The sequence below is a fragment of the Schistocerca americana genome, chromosome 2, assembly GCF_021461395.2.
Source record: "Schistocerca americana isolate TAMUIC-IGC-003095 chromosome 2, iqSchAmer2.1, whole genome shotgun sequence".
Taxonomy (NCBI): Eukaryota; Metazoa; Arthropoda; class Insecta; order Orthoptera; family Acrididae; genus Schistocerca; species Schistocerca americana.
Window position 1 is genome coordinate 951,482,027 of NC_060120.1, and position 17,418 is coordinate 951,499,444.

Sequence of the window (17,418 nt, forward strand, 5' to 3'; positions counted from 1 at the left end):
GGCTGCAACTATCGGTTTCTCCTATTCGAGAGCTACCATCGTGTCTATAAACGTTTCGACACTGTTCGTACATCCTCAGGAACAAGAAATAGGAATGGGTTAGGTGGAGCAAACATGTTCGCTAACCGACAGGAAAAGTATCAGAATACAGAACACTGAGCAGTTGTGTACGTTTGTATGTCAATACTACAAAGAGTTGACAGTTATGACCAATTTGTAAATATGATGATGCATCGAAACTTCCTGGTAGATAAAAACTGTGTGCCGGACCGAGACTCGAACTCGGGACCTTTGCCTTCCACGGGCAAGTGCTCTACCAACTGAGCTACCCAAGCACGACTCGCGCCCCGTCCTCACAGCTTTAATCTACCAGGAAGTTTCATATCAGCGCACACTCCGCTGCAGAGTGAAAATCTCATTCTGGAAACATCCCCCAGGTTGTGGCTAAGCCATGTCTCCGCAATATCCTTTCTTTCAGGAGTGCTAGTTCTGCAAGATTCGCAGGAGAGCTTCTGTAAAGTTTGGAAGGTAGGAAACGAGGTACTGGCAGAAGTAAAGCTGTGAGGACGGGGCGTGAGTCGTGCGTGGGTAGCGCAGTTGATAGAGCACTTGCCCGTGAAAGGCAAAGGTCCCGAATTCGAGTCTCGGTCTGGCACACAGTTTTAATGTACCAGGAAGTTTCGTATCAGCGCACACTCCGCTGCAGGGTGAAAATCTCTTTCATGATGATTCATCGTTTGCAACATGTCCACTAAAACGCAGTAACATGTCAGCACATGTTATAAATTCATTGGCTTCTTCGTTACCACTTGGATTTTCAGTCTCCGTCTGCGATGTGATAGATGATGGTTGGTTGGATGACTAAACGGACCAAACTATGATAAAAGGGATCAAACTACTTGGTCATTAGTCCCTTTATGACATACGAAGATACGTTGTTAATATTTCGTGAGGAACGTATGGAATATTCTCTCTGGTGCAAATGCACACGATGAACGATGTCACGATTTTACCTCTTACAATCTGTAAGAATATTTGATGTTTGTATTATTTAAGCGGTTAAAATTTTCTTCACGGCATCATGTACAGGTATTGAGCAGTAGAACGATCATTGTTCTCTTAGCAAACCAAGAATAGTATGGTACAATAAAATGAAACGATCATTGGCCGTATGAAATACTTACGAAATTGAGTACCAAATTTATCAGGCGTGAAATTAAGCCACTTTCGTTCGATGCTGAAGAACAAAAATCTTTCAAATTTTTATTTCGTGACGTTGACATAATGCCTGAAAGGCCTTCGGGAACAAGATTCTATGTTTGCATATACCTTAACGGGTAACTAAATTCACTGAGAATTTCTGGGAATAGTGGAGTTATGCCGAAAAATCGCGATGCTAGTATATGATAGCCTATCGAATCTTCCAAGTGTTACAAGAAACGTTCTGTATTTTCACTCTGTGTGACAGAGAAAACATACCAAAAAAAATCGTACAATGTGAGGAAGTGCTAGAAGGTTACGAAAGTTATTTTCTCGAGCCGCTTTGACAACCGGGCTTTAAAATTAACAGCCAAAGAAAAAAACATCGTTTGAAGGTTATTTCCGCCTTTACAGGAATACAATGCATCAGTTACCTTCCGTAATGAGTGTTTATCGATTTAATTTGCGCTCACAAGAGGACAAACACAAAAAAACGCTTGTTATGTCGACTGAAACGCCATCGTTATTACTGAAGAATACTACACTTATTCAGTTTAATTTCCTTAATTAGACATGAAAGAAATTCTGACATCAAATGGCAATCAGCAAAAGATAAATCTTGCGATAATCTGTCGTTGGGCTTCGTACGTACTAACATATTATCAGTAATGAACTTAAGTTGTTTGCGGAAATACTCCCACAAAATACTGTACATTGTAATTGTACAAAACGGGATTTTTTTCTCAGAGCATTTCTTCTTACAAAATAAAATTGTGACACATAAAGAACAAGCCACTTTGAACCTCTGACACAACCCATGAATTGTTGGGTCTTTCAAAGACAACCTAAATTGACCCTACAGCAGGGACTTCACTTTACTCAGTATCGATTGGGGACAGCACGAACACATTATTGTGCTGAAGACAAACATACTTTTCAAGTAATTACGAATACAATAGGGTACAAAATGCCTTAAATGACTAGTCTAGCAGACAACTGCAACGATTATGTTTTAAATTACCTATTTGGAAATGGACATGATATTTTTGACAGTATCATCTAACAGACCATGATTAAAGACAGTAATGCTACTATAACGATTATGATCAAGAAACAAGAAATTTTTGCCAACAATGCTTCGAGCTGTACAACTAATAGGCAATTGGTAGCGTTACACTTAGGCATGAAAATGACTTCTAATTTGACAAACATGGAATTCTTATGCATCAAATGAAACCGTATTACATTGGGCTCTGAATAAACACAAGAAGAAATGAATACTGGTGTTCAACCAATCGTGAAGAACAATACCAATACAGAAGGAATTCCAGATATATACGTATTATGTTTGGTAGTAGCACGAGGCAAAGATTCGTATTTGTTTCACGGACAATTCGGAAAGTTTTGCGAAAACTGAAGTGCTTGCGAACTGAATACGGAAGATAACGTTGGGAATCTCGCAGACACAACTCATGCAACTCGGAGACAGGGCTACAAGTGACACCTACAATTTTCCACCGTCAGATTTTGATGAAACACCTTTTATAAAAGCGTAGGAAGTTCTGATTTTATGTAAAGTCAGGATAAAGTTACAAACTGGTATGTAGTCTCTCGTAGATTATGGACTTAAGTTTACGACAGGAGGCCTAAATATTAAATTCTACATTCATAAAAAAATTCGCGGGTTAGCATCTACTACCATATCAACAAATTCTCAAATGTTTTGTTTCCAAATAACCACTTCCCGCATTGACAAAAAAGAAAATGTAACTACTCAAGGTGGACGAGGAACCAGTAGAATTTTTTCCTTCATTCCTTATGATTTCGTGGTCAATAAAAGTTCTGTGCCCCAAGTACATGTTCCGATACACATTATTTACGTCCCATTGTCTCATAAAATGTAGATACTTATTGTCTCATGTTTGTATAGGGGAACTGAAATAGGATTAAAGTGGCTGTTTACATAGGTTCATTGTGCGACTAGGAGCTTTTTGAATCTGATATGTATTTATTGCACTATTAATAAGTTTCTGAGTCCTGTAGGCTCATGATCACATGAGGGTGTTACAGGAACATTATATTTTTGACCAAGTGCAACTAGACGCTAGGACTGTGGTGCTGGTGGAATAATGGAAATTCGTTACGCCAGCATCGCTTGCCTGTTCCTACAGTTTTCCAGAACCCAAACTGATGTTCCAGAAGGTATGATGCTACCACTGTCTCCATTCTTTTACCCAGAATTCGAGTTAGTATTTCACAACAATAACCTCTTGTATTGATGATGTTGTATTGACACGAGTCAGCTCCAGTATTCTTTGCAGTTGGGGTCATTGCATTCTTCTTCAACTATCAAGAAATTTTGACTTGTCTCATATGTCTTACATATCAGGCGCAGTAGTTTTCTCATAGTTGTATCACCTAAGTATCTAAATCACTCTGAGGGAATATCGTCTTCTCCGTGTGACTTATTTCGATTTCGATTTTCAAGTGCTCTGTCATATCTCCCACCGCATCTCTACCAATTTGGCCAATACTCCTTCCTTTCTATAGCTCTTCTACATATTTCTTCCCTTTTAAGTCATCCCATCTCTTATTAGCAATGACCTGCTATCGTAGCTACAGATATTCATACAGATCTTTCCGTATGTGACAGAGATTTTCAGACCAAATGGAACAATGCAGTATTGTTAACACATACCATTATTTAAGAAAGGCATGTACTTTCTAAAGTCAGAAGGTATGATTGTCTTGTGGAAACCTGCTGTCAAGTCCACACTGGACAGTAATTCAATATTTTGAAATTTATGTAACTGTTGATCAATATTTTCCTACTAATCTAACTTCTTGATTAAGGTCTCACTTGACTGCTTGGAATCAAGAACCAGTTTAACTCCTCCATTCCTCCCTTTCAATTTTTTTTTTTTTTTTTTTTTTTTTTTTTGCAGATGCCACTAAACGGTTATTACAGTGGCATCTTCAGTCCTTGATAATCCCCCAGCTTTCCATTTTTGCACTAATCTCATGACTACAAGGTTATTAGTAGTTGTAGAGCGAAATGTTTGAAGGAACGGTGTTGGTGAGGTATTAAGTGAAGTGTGCATTCATAAGTATTTTATCTTTTAGGAAAACAGAAACAGGCATTAAATTCATCAAAAGGAGCATTACATCTTTTCTTTTTTCGTCTGTAATTCCAGTTGGTACAGGAAACATTTCGTTAATGAAGTTCATCAGATATATGATAGGTGCATCAGTTTGAGGAATGAGACTGGAGTGTCTTGGCTGCAAACCAACTGCCAGTTGTTGTATGACTTCTTCCAAATTTGCTGAAACATAGTTCTGAGACTTTCTTTTATGCTGGTTTTTAGAGGATGAATAATATTTTGGGTACACTGGTGAATAGCCATATTCAATGTTTGTTTATGTCTCATACAATGTTGGAAGTTCACGAAAGTAAAAGGTATTAATTTTTCAAAACAAATGCTGTTATGGTCATATAAATGATTTTCAAATCCCTGGGAGGGTTTGACTGAGGATGGAAGAAGTGGACGCAAAGAGGGGGAGGAGAAAGTGTGTTCAATATATGCATCACATGCATAAGCAGGCGAACCACGAGGAAAAAGCTGATTTCTCAAAACGTAGTGGAATTAAGAACTGACAAATATCAAGATTCCAACAGAAGTTCCTTTTCATTTCAAAAAGTTTACTATTGACAGGTACAATACCTCACTTTAAGCAACTGATATCTGCATTCAACTTCATGGCTGTTCCCCTGGATCAGGTGGTTTATGTGTGGCCCACCAAGACAGTCAGTAGATTTACGTAACAATTTATACATTTTCTGATATGCGAAGTTAACTAATGCATGCAATCATTTTAAAAGGTGCAGCCCTCAGCTATCCACTACTCCCACAAAGTGGACCCAAAATTATGGTCCAACCCTGCCATAGAAGATGATGTAAACTGGAGTCATTAAAATTAAGTATACACTTTTTACAAATTATTAAGACTTAAATAAAGTTTGTAACTAGTTCCTGATGCTTTCACTTTTTTATTGACGATGAAAAACTAAGGAATACCGACTCAGGCAGAGATTTCCTGGCCAGGCTAATGCATTTGCTAAAAATGACCATAGTTGCTAAAGCATAACCAAGAGTGCAGTGAAAATTAAATGACTGTGAGATACCAGCGAAATAATGCCATATAGCAGCTTGTAAGGTGCTTGCTGTATTAATAATTGAAGTAATATTGCAAGTAGAATCATTAAGCCCTGATTTAATGAAACTATGAATTGTTACCCTAGATTCATGGCCCAAATAATCAATGTTTAATGCTGTTTGACTTATATAAGAACAAGGAAGTTAAATTAGTAGCTTTTGTTTATAGAAATCACGTAACTCATCGAAAAGTAGACATAGTATGAATCAACGGGCATCAATGACGTTGAAAATCACCAAAAGATCCTAGAAATGCTATTAAAGTGTAATAGCGATCAATATCTAGTCGAACACCATGTGATGGAAATGGAGGCCCCTTAATGTCAACATAATAGTCAGATACCAAAAGAGAGTAACTGGTAGAAATTAGAGTTAGCTGAATGATGTTTTCATTCGAAAGATTTGAATATGCATAAGTCACCAGGTTGTGTAAATCAGATTGAGGTAACACTCTCTGTAATTTAGTTTGTGGGTCATGAACATGTACATTTTACAGACTCAGCCACAGCATTCTTTCACTCATCGATCGTCTTTGAGACCTGCCTTTACAACTGCAATTAGTATGCAGATCTATTCGCAAGCATCATTTCTCAAATGCCAACGTACTGATTGAGTAGTTGCCTGGAAACTTGTAATCGAAAAGCCTCCACTTATCGTCTCAGAGAGACAGCTCAAAGGATCTACACTTACACATCAATACTGGCTATAGAAATATCTTTTCAAAATATCAGCAAAGACAAGTTTGAAACATAATTATTGGAATATTGACAGTGGCAGTTCGACAAACAACTTCCTTCGAACTCGCCCTATGGGATGAAGCAGATCTGGAATGTGCCCTGTAGAGAACCAAGAGGAGAAATAACAAACTAGTTTGAAAACATCCTACACAAATTAAAACTACCTGCGAGACCTATTTCACGAAATTTACAACATTCTTGTCTGCATACGAAAATATTTCGTTGACTCCCACTTACATATGGAGAAGCAACCATCATAATAAGAGAAATCAGAGCTCGCAAGGAAGGTTCAATGTCTTCATTATTCTCATGTGTGATTCGAGAATGGAACAGTGAAGAAATGTTCTGAAAGTGGTTCTATGCATCCTCTACCAATCACTGAAACGTGAATTCCAAAGTAATAATATAGATGTTGATGTTCATTTTACTACATTTTGATTTACAAATGTGTTTGGTTCATTGTCAGACTTAAAGAGTAGCTAAAACGGTTGCGGATTGTTAAATCACATAAAATCAATTGCCGTAGCTTCTGAAACAAAGCCAACTCAGTTCGATTACCCACTGAATATATTTAGTGATTGTACCTTTTCCCTGTAAACGCTGAAAGCATATTAATGAGGAACCATATAATCAAATGGAAACTAAGCAGTGAACCATCTCTTCCGAGGCTGAAGATGAAAGTTCCAACAACAATGGGAATTACTTTGAATTATTGGAACTTTTGTCTAGACAGGAACAGGTTATTGATGATCACATGCAGACAACTTCTGGGTTCAATGTAACATCAAACACAAGTCAAAAAGATTTAACGTAGTCGATTACTGATGTCATAACGATTGCACTGAAGAAGAGTCATGTGAATTTGTTGGAGTGCAAGCAGAGAAGCTCTAGATGTTTGTTGTAAGTCACAAATTAGTATTATTCTCAGATTTTGTACACAAGACGGCCCCACAGATAGATTTTCACAATGTTTCTAGAGACAAAATTGCTGAAGATTTATCAGAAATTGTACTCTGTGCACTTGATTTTTTGAGAGTTAATGACAAAATAGTGAGCCATACATATGAGGGGGCTCCAGTAATAACAGGTATACATGGAGATGCGCAACATTTTGCTAAACAAAATTATTCACTAGTTATAGTTTTGCCCTGTTACGTTCATGAGTTTAATCAAGTGGTGTTACAATGTTCTAAAAATATCAAAGCAGTTAGTCTTTTCAATTACAATCTTGTATCATTCCACTCATTTTCAGAAAGTTCTCAAAGAGAAATAACGCTTAGAAAATAAAGAAATCAGATTCCTTCAAACATGTACTTGATTATTTTTTTCAGTTCACAAGCTGTTCAGACAATATGTTTTAAATACCATGAATTGAAGGACATTTTGCAAAATATCATCACAAATGATGAAGATTGGGACGCAGAGTCTTTTAACACTACTGCTGGATTGCTTCGCATTCTTTACAAACTCAGTTTCTTTTTCTGCTTTGCCTTTACAAGGAAATGCATTGATTATCTCTATACACTACTTCAACACAAAATTGCCTGTTATGTTAGTATGTGTAATTCTGAAATCAAGAAGGTCATCAGTTGGTTAAAGGATATGAAGTCAGAAAAAACTATGACCTCTTGTACTGATAGCTGTAACAAGAAATTTCACTGTGAAGTAATAGTAACGAGCGCGGCTCCCAGTACATTCAGACGTTAACTTATGAGACCTTACATAAAATTACACTGCAAATGGAAATGCGTTTTGGAGACCTTCAGAATATTCAGTTTACAGAGTGGCTTCATAGGACTCATTTTTGAAATTGTAAATCAAATTTCCCATCAATGAAACTGAATGGCGTTCTCCCAAATTACCCATTCTTCAAAAAAGAACGACTGGAAAATTAGTTAGGAGACATTTGTATTGGCAAACATAAATATTTACCACTTGCAGAATTTCTTAAATTCATAATGGAGAGTGATCTTCAAAAGATTTGTAACGAAGTAACAATGCTTATCAAACTGATTCTTTTATTCCCTGTCACCTCACCTTCTTCTGAAAGATGTATGATCACCCTTAAGAGAGCTAAAAACTGCCTTTGCAATTCAGTGATAAATGGTAGGTTAAGTACTTTCTGCACATTTGCCACAGAAAAAAACCCGGTTAAACAACTTACTAAGATAACATGATCGATAACTTTGCTATCATGATGAGTAGGCGCAGGGATCTCTTGTATAGAAACAAAACACTTGTAAATGTGGACGGCACTCTCGGTGCTTCGACATCTTCCTCGAAGGGGAAAAAGAACGAAGTTAGGGGAGTAGGTAAAACTGCTCAATTTCTTCTTATAAATGGACCTACTTTGTTTTGTGGCGCGAGGTTGAATTTCTCTTTAATGAAGAGTTCTACGTCTTCCGGTTTAGGTAATGGATGGATAACAGTTGCTTTCGTTGCATGTAACAATGCAGGGAGAGCTGGTTTGGAATCCTTTGAAACTCGTGAAATTTTAGCTTACAGAACTATACCTGTATCTGAGGTAATTATCTCTGGTGAGGGTTCCTACCTTATGCCACATGGGAGTTTATCTTTGACTTGTCGTAGACGTGTTAAGATAAATTCTGATTCTAATATTCACTTATGGGTGAAGGCTAGTGGTTCATCCTCTTTGGAAGATTGTCGCATTGTGGGTGACTGTACTCTGTATAACCATTGAAGCAGTCCTCAAAAAAGGCCCTTTTAAGGGCCACAATACTACACATTGATCTTGCCAAAAGCCGAGAAGCGATTCTTCTTGGTGTTGTAGCTCTCTGGGGCACTCTGGGATGCTCCCTGGGATCTCTTGTATAGAAAGATATTAAGTAAGACTACCCACAATTAATCCATTAGCTTCACCACTGGAACTATGTAAGATTATGCAGATTCTTACACAGTTACTTACGAGATATTTCTCTCATATCTGCCACCATGGTGTTGTTGTTTTATCTGTTCTGGATACTGTAGGAGCCTGCCAGCCACTATACAACAAAGTGTTACCAGCCACCGCCAGCTGGGAGTATATTGCTATGTGTCTGCAGTCATCTGGCTGTGGAGGGAACTTCAACTCTGCAAGCTGCATTCGTGCCAGTTGCACCCGTAATTGCCTGAAAATGAAGGCTGTGCAGATCTTCCGTGAATGAAGAATCGATCTGTCCATCTGTGAGCTGTTCAACTTGGGAGAAGGGCGCCACATCTGGGCAGTACAAGTGCTCTCCTTCGTGTTATTGTTGGGTCTTCCGCCTACACGGTATCTCGACAACTGACAGCAGGGGCATATTGATTTCTTGGGCCAAACCTGAGTGCAACTTGATTCAACGAAATTGCTGCTGCTCCAACAGACGGCCACAGCCATTTTAGGCTGTAATGAACGACTGGCCGCCACACCCTCCTACAACGGATCTGTGTTACGGAACTCAGACGACGCCAGGGGCGCGTCAGCAATTCCTTGCAGGGCTCTGACTTGCTGCTTGGAACCTCATACAACACAGGATAAGCACAGCCGCACTGGTAAAAAGACAGAGCCATTATAAAAATCTTGAGTATATATGACCATTAATTAAATGTCTCATCAGTGCATCTAAATGACGGAACCGCTTTAACCACCATACACTATCAGTTTTAATCATTTAATTACCCACGCATGCAAAGTACATTAATGGTCAGTTTCGGCCTTAGACCATTATAAAGTGTCTGTACATTATACCAAAAGTATAGCAAAAAGGTAACACATGTTAGAGGATAACATTACACTTGCTCATTACAGTTGTTGTTTAAATTAGTTATATTATATTTCTGATGCGTGTGTCTCATTTAAAAATGTTTCTTTCGTGTTACGTGTGGACAGACATATTCCCACACATAGACGTGACGAATGTTGCAGATGTAGCCTCACACATACCAGTCAGCTTTCAAGGACAATATTCACAAGACGTCATATAGGCAAATACATTACTAACAGGAAGCTTACTAGCACTTTCGATTAGCAGCATACTGTGTACTTTTCCACACTCATACATAAACCTAACTGTTACAAATCGTGGGAAACACGTGTCAACCAAAGAGTATGCTAAGGATAGTCATTTTGCACACACAGATTTGTGTAATGACAACAAGCACAGAGGCTTTTTTCAGCAGTGCCATACAAAACTGAGGCTACATTTAAAAGCATGTAGTAAGAGAGCACCGTGTCACTGCAGCTATAACGGAAGTTTGGTTATGTTCATAACGATTACAATTATTGTCAAAATCCATCATGTAAGAAGTTTAATAAGAATTAACGACATATACGCAAGAATGTTATTACATGAGTGTAGCTGTTGTCTTAGCATAATCTTTGGTCGATACATGTTTCCTGCAATTTGTAACGGCTACGTGCATGTATGAGTGCGGAAAACTACACAGTATGCTGATAAACGAATCTGCTGGTAAACTACCAGTTAGTAAGGTTTTTGCCTATGTGACGTGTTGTGAAAGTTGTTGTTATAAGCTGGTTGGTATGTGCAAGACTATGTCTGCAACATTTGACATGTGTGTGTGTGAAAATGTGTCTGTTGCCACACAAGTAAAAGCATTTTTAAATGTGACACATACATCGGAAATCTAATACAGGGTGATTCAAAAAGAATACCACAACTTTAAAAATGTGTATTTAATGAAAGAAACATAATATAACCTTCTGTTATACATCATTACAAAGAGTATTTAAAAAGGTTTTTTTCACTCAAAAACAAGTTCAGAGATGTTCAATATGGCCCCCTCCAGACACTCGAGCAATATCAACCCGATACTCCAACTCGTTCCACACTCTCTGTAGCATATCAGGCGTATCAGTTTGGATAGCTGCTGTTATTTCTCGTTTCAAATCATCAATGGTGGCTGGGAGAGGTGACCGAAACACCATATCCTTAACATACCCCCATAAGAAAAAATCGCAGGGGGTAAGATCAGGGCTTCTTGGAGGCCAGTGATGAAGTGCTCTGTCACGGGATGCCTGGCGGCCGATCCATCGCCTCGGGTAGTTGACGTTCAGGTAGTTACGGACAGATAAGTGCCAATGTGGTGGCACTCCATCCTGCTGAAATATGAATTGTTGTGCTTCTTGTTCGAGCTGAGGGAACAGCCAATTCTCTAACATCTCCAGATACTGTAGTCCAGTTACAGTAGCACCTTCGAAGAAAAAGGGACGCTGACGCCTAGTCAACAGCGCCTCAAGCGAACAAATGTACAACTAAATGAAACTTTATAGCTCCCTTAATTCGCCGACAGATAGTGCTTAGCTCTGCCTTTTGTCGTTGCAGAGTTTTAAATTCCTAAAGTTGTGGTATTCTTTTTGAATCACCCTGTATAAGTAATTTAAACAAACAACTGTAATGCGCAAGTCTAATGTTATCCACTAATATGTCTTACTTGTTTAGAATAATTTTGGTGTTACCTGCAGACATTCGATACTGACCTTAAGTCAAAACTGGCCAGTAATTTAATATATATGCATAGTGCATTAAAGGATGAAAAATGACAGTGTACAGTGGTTAAAAAGATTCCATCATTTAGACAATGCTCTGAGGCTGTGGACTCGTACATGAAGGAATTATTGTCTCATTAGTGCCTCGGCGCACCACAAGACCACACCTCCACACTTCCATTCAACAAACCTACACCTGCATAGGAAGTTGCATCTGGGACCTATGTACTATGAATGGTAAACAGGAGCATAAAAATAGAATATTACAGTCCAGTTGAAATTCTTCAGGAGTATACCGGGTGAAGCGGAATTCTCGTACTCGGGTTTCGCAGTGCGACTCCTCACATGCCAGCGATAAAAAAATGCCATTCACAAAATTTCGTTCTGCGAGTACATCCGACAGAAAAAGGACTTTAAAGAGTGGCAATCTGGCAACACTTTAACCACGTGCGTGGTAAATACCTTAGACAGCACATGTGCTGTGCAGTTGGTGCAGTGGATAGCGTTTTGGGTTAGCATGCAGGAAGTCGATGGTTCGATCCTGGGTTGGGGCGCATTTTCTTATTTGCTAATTTCCTTCTGACATTTCGCACTGTAATACACGCCGATTCTTGGGTCACATGTTTCCTAAATTTACAACATTTTGTAATGGTGACAAATAAGAAATAGCGAGTTGAAACAAATGACTTGTCATAGGACAGAGTAACTACAAAACAATGTCAGTTTCGAGATGCTAAAGATGACAGCACAGTACAATAACACAACATCTACTTGTCATTTCAGTTACATATAATATGAGCGCTCAGATGTTGCATATTAGCAACCAATGACGTCCTCAGATCAACAAATGCTCAAAGTGTCCTCCCTGCACGCCCAAATACAGTGCAACCCGCCGGATCATACAGCTCTGGACCATTCGCAGCAAAGCTGCATGAATACACGCTACGAATTCTTCCACATTCGTCAGAGGAGTAGAGTACACGTGCTCCTTCAGGTATCCTTACAAGAAGAAATCCGGGCGATTTATATCAGGTAAACACGGTGTTAAGGGGCTCCGGAAAGGCTCAAAATCATGAAAAGCTCAATTTTTACTTTTTTGCGTTTTCTGAATCTGCAGACTATTACCTTTTAATAGATATATAATTTATTCAATTCCGAAGACTACAACTATTTTTAAATTTTTTTTGAAAAGTGTTCTACATGGGCGTGACCCACTGTGGCGCTGTTAAACTGCTGTCAAATGGTGTTATTATTAACGTCCGTGTGCATCAGGTACATTTTAGTGATGTGAGATAAAGTATGTGTTGTGGCTAACCTGTGATGGTTCAATATATATCGCTGGTGTGATTGTCGATTGTTTCATGTTTATTTACTCTGTCGTTATCTCGAAAACATTCGTAATTAATTCTGTCTCTTGAGTCTCTGTTTTGTTGAAGTATAATAATGAGTAAAAGTAAAGTTATTAGAAATCCTCTGAAGGCTATTAAGAAAAGGAGAAATGTTGGAAAGCCAAAGGTATCTGTTATTACTGTAAACAATAAAGACGATAACCAAGTGAGTGAACCTAACCTCTCAAGTACACCTGCCCATAGCAGTCAAAGTGGGAAAGAAAATACTTCACAGAAGAAGCTTGGTTCAATGAGTGAAAACTATGAATGTTTTATGGGCGAATCGGATGTGAATGAAATATTTGATATGTCGGTTCTCAAAGGAATTTTTTCAAACTGTGTAAGATGTATTCATTGTAGTGAAGTTGGTCTGGAACTCTCCATAATAAAGCACGTAGGACTTGCTAGTGAAATACAACTGAAATGTGATAAGTGTTCATACATGACCACCTTTTGGAACAGTGTTGCAGTAACTGTAACTGAAGAAAGTGGTAGCAAAATCTACGAACACAACAACGAGCGATGCTTGCTTTAGACAAGGAACGACTTCGGGCTGCAGACAGGGCTGTAAAGAGTCTAGAAATACAAGCAAGAGTAAACAGGAGGAGGAACAAGAGGAAGCTGGAGGAGGAGTTTGCAGAGGATGAAGATAATCCATCCTATGGACCTGGAATGCACTAAAAAGTTAATCCAATCTTTGTCGCTCGATTCCCAAAACTTTTATTTTCTCATACCAATTACATGTTTTCTAAGGATCTTCCAAACATATTTGTTTCAAACTTTCAGTAAATGTTACAAAGTACCTTCTGCATAATTTAACACAGCCTTTTTCCAAAAAACTGTATATTTTTGAATATATAAATAAAAAATTGCAAAAAAATGTTGTGAATTTTCATTACAATTGAAAAAAATCATCTTTAATAACTGAACTAAAATTTTGTAAAATCCCTGTGTTAAGTTGTAGCCCATATTCCAATAAATAATCTGTAAAAAGTTCAACTTCCTACCTCAAATACTTTGTGAGGAAAGATGTAATTTATAAGCGTTACTTTAACATTGCAAGTATAGGGCGTTCCGGAGCCCCTTAACGAAGTCATTGTTGGCTTCCTGTTGTTGATGGAACCATTCACAGAACTGCATCCGCTGATGGCGATCTTTAGGGTGCATGTGTTGCGTGAAATCATAATGATAGGGGTGCAGCTCATGTCCGTGCAGTACGTTACTGAACGTGCAATGCAAGACACGCAACTGCCTTGCTACGCTGTGTGTACTTCGCTGAGGTTCTTGGTGTATGACCTCCAGAATAGCTTACTCAGTAGCTGGAGTATGTCTAGTCCGTGGACGACCTCTGTCACGCGATTGTGGAGGGAGAGAACCTGATTCATGAAGGCTCAACTCCAGACGACGAAACACATTTTTATCTGGAGGGCGCTGACGAGGATATCTAGCAGTACATTCACGAACAGCAACACCAGCCCGGTAATCAGATGCACCGAGGACCAGAACATATGCCTCAACCCAGGATCGAACCATCGATCTCTTGCATGATAACTCAAAACTCTTTCCACTGCAGCAACTGTGCAGCACGTCTAATACCCGCATACAGAGGTAGTTGCCCCACATGTGGTTACAGCGTTGCCACTCTTTAACGTCCTTTTTCTGCCGGATGTACTCGCCAGACGAAATTTTGTGAGAGCCATTTTTTTATCGCTGTCATGTGAGGAGTCGCGCTGCGAAGCCCGAGTGCGCGAATTTCGCTTCATCCTGTATATTAGAAAACAGATGGAAAATAAGTCGTCCTCACTACTGCAAAACGAAATAACGCTGTTTCATTTGTAATTTATTCACTGTTTGGTGGTTACTAAAACAGTCCAAATTAACATTTTTGTAAACTGGAGGAGATAATTAAGGCTGACATGAGAAAAACTGGGTATTGAACTCTGCAGCAAACTTGCTTTGTTACATTACGTAGAATTCAGATAGCATGTAGTATTGAAGCACATAATCTGAGTTTTAAGGGCGAAACATTCTCGCTAGCGAGAGTGTCAGGTTTGGTCTCTGGCTACCAGGCGGATGGACTGTAAGGTGTAGCACGTCAAGGTATGCCTAAGGTGTGTGTTTCTTCTCTCTAGTGTGTTAGGTATTGCTACATTAAAACTGAACCATGTTAATGGGAAGTTTATTGTATCTACAAAAATTAAAGACTATACTGTAGTTATGGTCATACTGCTACTGCTGGCAAAGATATTAATAGTGTCACATTCAGGTGACTTTAAAAGAAATATTGTAAAATATTGCTACATATGTCATGCGATACTGTGTGGCGCTATTGCTTTCGGTGCGCACGTTACTCTGGAAAACATAACTTGTTTACATTCTGTGAAGCACGTTGCGAGTTGCTGCCTGTGGCAAAGTTCGTGCTGGGCTATGGTTTTGACTTAACTGCAAAATATAAATTAGGTTTTCCAGAGTAATATATGCCCAGCAAAAACCTATGCATGCCAATAACTCTACACGACTTCGTCCCCCCCCCCCCCCCCCCATAATGCTACAAACATACATTAATGTGTGTCCCATCTGACAAAAATTGCAGCAATTGAAAAGTCTACTGGTTGCAGTTTTTTCTGGAAACCTCTACTCATCAGCGTCACAGTGTTCATTAATGGATGACAGTCGTAAACATTTGGCTATTTGCTTCCAAAGGTTGTCGCGGTAGGCCATTTTCTTTGAGGGGGGTGGCGGGGCAGTGGGGACAGTCGATAAAAATGTTATAACTGTATCGGACTGAGCCACTACAGTTATAATTTTGTCAACTTTAACTTATGGTCATATGGTGCGGTTATTCCTAGAATGCAGAATTATTATATTTGGTCCAAAGCTAACTGCAGATATCATCAAGAATACTAGGCTCCTATAGCTCATCATAAGCATGTTATGTTGTAAAGAAGATTAAGAAATTAAATTATCTTCTGCTGCAAATACCTGGTATGCTGTGAGAATCACCTAAAACTTGCACCGCAAGTATTACGGAAATGGAAAGTGCTATTGAAGTGCGGTTTTTACAGAATAGATTAGTAGTCAGAGGCTCCCACTGTTAAGCAATAAACATATTGAAATAATACTTTGAAAGTGTATTATGCACAAACTTACTCTTTTCTAAATGGAACTATGGGCTGTTGGCATTAACAAACTAAAAAAGAGGGTAACGTAGAAATTAGTGGTGTTTGTTGCAGACGTATAGTGCCAGTCATTTACGAGATATCGTTTGTTGAAAAGTTTCCACACCGACACTTGCTTGTGCCATTCAGCCTGCGTTGTTGCTAGGTACGCTTGGTGTCCCTTGAGTGCCCCACTTCGACACATATTTATCAACCACTTCAACAAGATGCGTGAAAGTGGTAGTGTATCACCTATAAAACATAGCAGATGGAAATAAGTGACGACAGGAGACGGAGAAATTAATGTTCTTTCCGCTGTTGCAGTTGATTCACAAATTAGCTCCCGTGCAGTCCCACGAGGAAGTGGCACGACTCAGGCAAGAGTCAGGCAAATGTCCTACGTATTCTCCATCGACATACGTTCAATCCCCATCACACCTCTCTGCATCATGAGCTGCAGGAAACCGATTATGAGAATATTGTTAACTTCTGTATATGGGCATTAAGACAGTATGCTTCAATGTATCACGTATCTTGTTTAGTGATCAAGCAACATCTTTATCATGTTCTTTGGACTTAGCACTCTGTCTTCTCGCATGTAAGACCTCCACATTTGTGTTCTTAAGCTAATTGCTAATAATAATCTTATTTTACAGTGCAATGATTTAATACTCACTGCATATGCCCATCTTACAACACTAATTGTCTGTATAAGGTTGTTACATGTTGTAGCAACTTGATTCTGTTGGGAAACGTAAGTTCTGTGATGGACATACTATGTTACAATACGTTACGGCAAAGCTTCTCCTTAAACTGTGAATAAATGTCAACCATTTGGACAAGAAATAATTTAACAGTGAGTCAGCGACACTATTTTAGTTGTCCCCGTTTTTTATGGTTTCTTCCAATACAAAGTAATTGTCTTTTATATCTCCCTTACTTTCTTCTCCAACATATTTACTTATAAAGATCCTTGTAAATATTAACACCTGTTATTATATCATCATCATTATTAATATTACTAATAATATCACTGTCAATAGCAGCAGCTTCAGTAGTAGGAATACTTCCAGTATTAAATTTATTAGTTCATAGTCAATATTATTTACCTACATTGCCACTTCAAACACTCAAATTATTTTAATACTAACTGTCATTTTAAATTTGTAATTTCTTAGAAAACCATGACATGAAATGTTACTGTATGTCTGAAACCCTGGCCTGACGTAAGAGAGG

General features: G+C 38.6%; 1 non-coding gene across 1 annotated transcript; it reads right to left on the reverse strand.

Moving 5' to 3' along the window:
* Positions 1-261: 261 nt before the first annotated feature.
* On the reverse strand, positions 262-336 carry Trnap-ugg. The gene has a single exon. It is a non-coding gene; the product is annotated as a tRNA-Pro (tRNA).
* Positions 337-17,418: the final 17,082 nt, after the last annotated feature.